The following is a 6,649-nucleotide window of genomic DNA, read 5'->3' as shown; positions in this document are numbered from 1 at the left end:
TGCCCTCAGCAAGTTTGCCAGTGACCCCAAGCTGTGTGGCTCTGTTGATACGCTGGAGGGAAGGAATGCCATTCAGAGGGACCTTGACACACTTGTGAGGTGGGCTGATGCCAACCTCATGAAGTTCAACCATGCCAAGTGCAAGGTCCTACACCTGGGTGGGAGCAATCCCAGGCACAGCTACAGGTGGGGCAGAGAAGAGATTCAGAGCAGTCCTGCAGAGAAGGACTTGGGGGTGTTGGTCAATGAGAAATGAACATGAGCCAGCTTCAGTGTGCTCTCACAGCCCAGAAAGCCAATTGTATCCTGGGCTGCATCAAAAGGAGCGTGACCAGCAGGTCGAAGGAGGTGATCCTGCCCCTCTACTCTGCTCTCGTGAGACCTCACTTGGAGTATTGTGTGCAGTTCTGGTGTCCTCAACATAAAAAGGACATGGAACTGTTGGAAGAAGTCCAGAGGAGGGCCACAAGGATGATCAGGGGACTGGAGCACCTCCTTTATGAAGACAGGCTGAGAAAGTTGGGGCTGTTCAGCCTGGAGAAGAGAAGGCTGCGTGGAGACCTCATAGCAGCCTTCCAGTATCTGAAGGGGGGCTACAGGGATGCTGGGGAGGGACTATTCATTAGGGACTGCAGTGATAGGACAAGGGTTAACGGGTTGAAACTTACACAGGTGAGGTTTGGATTGGATATAAGGAAGAAATTCTTTACTGTGAGGGTGGTGAGGTACTGGAATGGGTTGCCCAGGGAGGTTGTGAATGCTCCATCCCTGGCAGTGTTCAAGACCAGGTTGGATGAAGCCTTGGGTGATATGGTTTAGTGTGAGGTGTCCCTGCCCATGCAGGGGGGTTGGAACTAGATGATCTTGAGGTCCTTTCCAATCCTAACTATTCTATGATTCTATGATTTATAAATAGGTACCATGCTAGGAAGGTTGGGTGAAATGATACATTTGTATTCAGCTTTAGATCTTGCCCAAACTACCACTTGGTTCTAGATAATTTTGGCGTTCTTCTGCATCTGGGAGAACATGGGGCCAGGCAACATAAATATTCGGGGAGTAAAAATGGGTATGTATATAACAACAGTTGTTGAGGATACTCCCATGTGGTATAAACCCAAGAGCATTTCTAAGCTGGGATAATTTTGTGTAATAATAATCATCTCTGCACTCTTGGTCATAGCCATTCTATGAGCAGTCATATTTACTCTAGTTCATTGTATTTACTTTAAGTCAGTACTATCAGCAAGTCCATAATCTTCCCTTATTGCTTATTTGCAGGGAGCAGACCAAACATTTGCTCCTAATTCCTCCAGATAAAAATGTGTAAAGGAAGGTGCTGTTGCACTGAGACCATGCTTAACTATAATCCTTGTTTGTGTTTTCACATGAATTACAAAAATGTAAGGAAGTTTTTATGGGCGTGAATGTTCCTCTTGCTTCATTCTTTAAAAGCAACCACAAAGCCTGGGGCTGGCCCAGCCATGTTCAGTGCTACTGAGACCACATCAGTAATAAAAATAAGCAGCTTATTTAGCTGTGTGTAGAGATTCCTATCACAGAACCATCAGTAGTGCTGGCATAGTTTTGTAATCTTTACTTGCTTCCTGTAAGGCTAAACTTTGTCAAAACTTGCTTCTATTCCTGCAGAAAAACAGGGTTTAAACATCTATAAGGGAAGTACCAGTTCTCCAGAGGAACTGTGCTGCCTAAGGGCATGTCTGGCTGGGGAGAGTTAACAGTTAATGTACTTGTAGGTGGATGTCAAAGCTATTTATTCCGCAATTTTAGCTTAAATAATGAGGGTGTCTTACTAGATGTCAAAGGTAACAGAGCTATAGAATCTGTTCAACTTAAAAATCATTAAGAATTAACCATTTTTTCCTTAAAATTTTCAAGTAGTACATGTTTGAAAATGTAAAATTGAGGACAATTCTGAAACTTGATCAGCCAGAGGGGATTTTCTGTTTTCCATGACAAAAGTGAGTATGTGCAAAATGAGGGAAAGTGGCTCTTAAAGCGGTCTTACAACTTCCTACTTGAAGCTCTTAGTAATGGCTCATAATTTGTAGCACTCATTAAAGGTTTGTTAAATATTTCATTCAAATACCTGAAGTGGAGTGAAATAATGATTTAAGCAATAGTGATTTGAGCAATCTCAAATTTTGGAAGTGTGGCAAAGTTTTCAGATGCTTTAAACTGATTAATCTTTCAGTAAGTGATAACTCTGAACATGTTACAATAGTTCTGAAATCCTATCATACAGTTTTACAGACTGTAGTCCCTGTCTTTGGAAATGCTAGATTAAATGTTAACGAAGCATGCATATGGCTGCTTTCCCATTTCTTGGAACAGTTTCACCCTTGAATCAAGATAGTTCAGAAAATTCCTGCAAGAACTTCATTTAACATCTAGGAATACAAGTAGTGCATTCTCAACATTCTTCAATCAATGCTGTTAGCCTATGTACTTCCTTGGATCTCTTCCTTCATGCTGGTGATACCCCATTTACCAACTGTGTGTAGCATCCTCTGAATTGGTAGCACTGTTCCAAAGATGTAGAAAGAAAACTGCAGTTTGCATCATGTTTCCTACTAAGATCTCAGTCTGACAGAATGACTGTGAAGCATCTTTTGTTCTTTGTCAATCCATTCATGTAAAGTATATCCCAGTCATCGGGAGTCATATTCTGTAATCACCTGAAGATCCATGTTTTTGTACAGGTTTCTACACACTTGCATGGAATCATCTTGAAACTGCTGTAACAATTTTAAATTGGTAACGTAAGGCAATGTTGTTTTGGTTTGCTGAATTATCACTGGGTACATAAGCCAGGGGATCTGGGGAGGAAAAGATGCGTGTGATGATGGTACAATTTGTTTCCTGAAAATGTTGGTTTAGTAGAATATTTCCCCAATTACAAAACTGTACTAGCCAAATTGGCATATTTTGAGCTTCAATATTAATCTTCTGTATTCTGCAGTAAATTAAAACATCAGTCATATTCTCCGTATTTCATAGTCCTGTAGAAGAAGCCTGAGGGAAGGTACACGTGTTTAGTGCTACTTATGTCCCACCAATAAAAGAACCTTCTAGAAGGAAGTCTGTGTAGGCCATACAGCAAGATGTCAAATTAATTGTACAGCAATAATGAGTTAGCACTAAATGCTAATTAAATATTGATGAAAGTCATACTTTCAATTATCTTCATTATGGAGCAATGTTTTATCTAGACATGAAATGCTGGGAATGTGGGCATATATTGTCATTAGTCTTGTCATATCAAATTAGTTATTTCTTTAAAATTCATTTTAAATGCAGTGGAGGTCCATGTATAGTATCTGTGACATAGTAGATATTTATAAGATTTCGCTGTGTCCCCCCTTCCATTAAAAACCCTGCAAAGCATTCGTCTTTAATGAGGACACTTTGTAAGTACAGGTTCTGCCACAGCTAGCCCATAGCTAGCTGTGGTCTATGCTATGGTTTTTTCTAGTCAGCATGCTAAAATGCGATGACTGAGATAAGTCAATGAGGTTTTGAACTTACTAGCTGAAGTCCTCTCTGTCTTTTTTGTTCCCAAGGAAGTAAGGTATTGATTTAATCTTACTGATTGAAGGTTTCTGAGCATTTATTCTAATGTATACCCTCCCTGTCTGTCGTCTTCACAAGGTTTTTGTTGCTTTGCTGAAGTGGAGACCAATATCTCAGTGCCGTTAGGCTACAGGAGCTGAGCTGGAAGGGCCAAACTCAAGCTCAAAGAGGACAGCAGCTGTAGGGCAGCACAGCAGAGAGAGAGAGGAATCCAAAAGTGTGAGCTTTACATCAAGAAACTGAGTTGAAGCAGAGAGAGGAACCAGTGGGTAAGACGTGATCCATGATGCTGTGCTTGCAGGAGAATGGGATGGGCTAGAGGCACTCCTCTTCATGTCCCTACCACTGCTGAGAAGGCTTTTAAACAAGAAATTAATGTGCATGGACTTCGTTGCTCAAAAAAAAAAAGTCTGGCACTATGAAAACCCAATCCCCAAGAATGTGAATGCTCTTTGTAACTTCTAAGGCTCTTTGTCACTTCAAAGAGCGCTAAAAGTTTAAGAGTGGAGGCAGGTGGGCGATATATAATTAGAAAGGAGGTTGCAGATCTTTTTATTATAGAGCATTCAGCCTTAGTGCTTTTGTCTAAGTTGTTCCTAAAAGATAACTGTGGTATTATTCACTGTGGAATATATGTGAATCCAGTGAGGGGCATTTTAAAATTACCAGTGGTGAAGCATGGTAGAGCAAAAGGAGCACTTGAGCTGAAGAATAGATAATACCCAGTGGAGCAGAACTGCGGTACCAGCTGCTGAGAGGGTAATTCAGTGCTCATAATGGTTTTCAACTTCACTCTAAAACTATCACTTTGGAAGTATCCCTCATCTGTAAAGTACAAAGTTTTCCCAGACCATCGGAATAGAATCTCTCCACATCCTGAGCATGTGAAATTAATGACTGAATATTATGCTGAGAGCCATTTAATTAAAAACACTTTCATTAATAATGCATTTGGAGAGCGTGTGTGTGTTATGTAATTAAAGATAGTACATCAGTAAATGATACTATGCAAAACCAATTCAAAAAATTCAAATGAGTCAGTGAAACATAAGGAACTTAATTCAAGTGGGAATAAAAGTCAATGTGAAATAAGCTTAGAGTTTTTCCTGGAAGCTGCAATTAATCTGCTTCTGGCGACACAATTCAGTACTCATTTTTTAAGGGGCTGTGCTTGTTTTAAAGATAACTGGTATGGTGAATCAAAATGCACATTTCTCTCTCCGTTCCTTTTGCCAAGTAATGTAAGTATCCCTTAATGTCTTGATACACCCATGAACTTGTCTGACTCAGTGTGTGTGGACTGCTTTGCTGTCCACACTGTTCATTTGTGGTGCGTGTTTTTACTTTGAGCAGTCAGGTTGTGTTTGGCTGTGGCAAAGCACTGTGGGTCTAGTATTTATGGTATATTTACTTGAAAACCAGGAGAAGTACGTGGAAGAGACAGTATTCACTCAGGACAGAGGCATCACCCTGTCTGATATCACCTCCAGGAGGCTTGGGTTAGCAGGCCTCCTGTTTTCCCCGAGTACTTCAGCTAATCCAAATCTTCAGTGATTGAAGCCAGAAATGTTACAGTTAAATACATCTGACTTGAGAAGTGGATTGGAATTAAGTAGCATGAAGTACTATATAATAAATAAGGATGCTTATCATCTTCAGTATGGTAACTTACAATATTTTTAATCCTTTGGTTTACCTGCTCAGAAATCTGTGTTAAATATTCTGTGCTCAGATCCCAGGTTAATGGTGCAAGTCTGCTAAGCATCACCTGCCACTGCTGTGTGTGGTTCAGGGACTCCTTCAAAGAAAAGCTGGCAGAAGAATCGTAGAATAGTTAGGGTTGGAAAGGACCTTAAGATCATCTAGTTCCAGCCCCACTGACATGGGCTGGGACACCTCACATTAAACCGTATCACCCAAGGCTCTGTCCAGCCTGGCCTTGAACACTGCCAGGGATGGAGCATTCACAACCTCGCTGGGCAACCCATTCCAGTGCCTCACCACCCTAACAGTAAAGAATTTCTTCCTTATATCCAATCTAAACCTCTGCTGTTTAAGTTTCAACCCGTTACCCCTTGTCCTATCACTGCAGTCCCTAATGAATAGTCCCTCCCCAGCATCCCTGCAGGCCCCCTTCACATACTGGAAGGCTGCTATGATAGGTCTCCACGCAGCCTTCTCCAGGCTGAACAACCCCAACTTTCTCAGCCTGTCTTCATATGGGAGGTGCTCCAGTCCCCTGATCATCCTCGTAGCCCTCCTCTGGACTTGTTCTAACAGTTCCATGTCTTTTTTATGTTGAGGGCACCAGAACTGCACACAATACTCCAAGTGAGGTCTCACAAGAGCAGAGTAGAGGGGCAGGATCACCTCCTTCGACCTGCTGGTCACGCTCCTTTTGATGCGGCCCAGGATACAGTTGGCTTTCTGGGCTGTGAGCACACACTGAAGCTGGCTCATGTTCATTTTCTCATCAACCAACACCCCCAAGTCCTTCTCTGCAGGACTGCTCTGAATCTCTTCTCTGCCCAACCTGTAGCTGTGCTTGGGATTGCTCCCACCCAGGTGTAGGACCTTGCACTTGGCACGGTTGAACTTCATGAGGTTGGCATTAGCCCACCTCACATGCTTATCAAGATCCCTGTGGTTGGCATTCCTTCCCTCCAGCGTATCAACCAAACCACACAGCTTGGTGTCCTCAGCAAACTTGCTGAGTGTAAGTGAAGAGTATAAGTTCTATTGGCTTTCCATCAGGGCTTTTTGGAATGGGGACCGAAGGGCAGGGTGGCTGCTGCCCACCATGTAAAAACCTCATACCTGGGGTGTTTATTGAGATTCTGCTCTCCTGGCTGCTGAGGTGTTCATCACTTTAATTGCAGGGATGAAAGCAAGTTCACAGCAATGCAAGAAAACTACCATGATGTCCCTAAGCCCCAGCTGGAAGGAAGGGAGTTGTTTGCTTTGAGCTTGCCTGTCTGAACTGGAGACTGAAAAATGGCTGACATGTATCAGGAACACCCATAGAGTCTGGGCACCTGGAATGTGTCTGTCAAGC

The sequence above is a fragment of the Melopsittacus undulatus genome, chromosome 4 (genome assembly GCF_012275295.1).
Source record: "Melopsittacus undulatus isolate bMelUnd1 chromosome 4, bMelUnd1.mat.Z, whole genome shotgun sequence".
NCBI classification, from domain to species: Eukaryota; Metazoa; Chordata; class Aves; order Psittaciformes; family Psittaculidae; genus Melopsittacus; species Melopsittacus undulatus.
Note: the sequence above shows the minus strand (reverse complement) of the source record.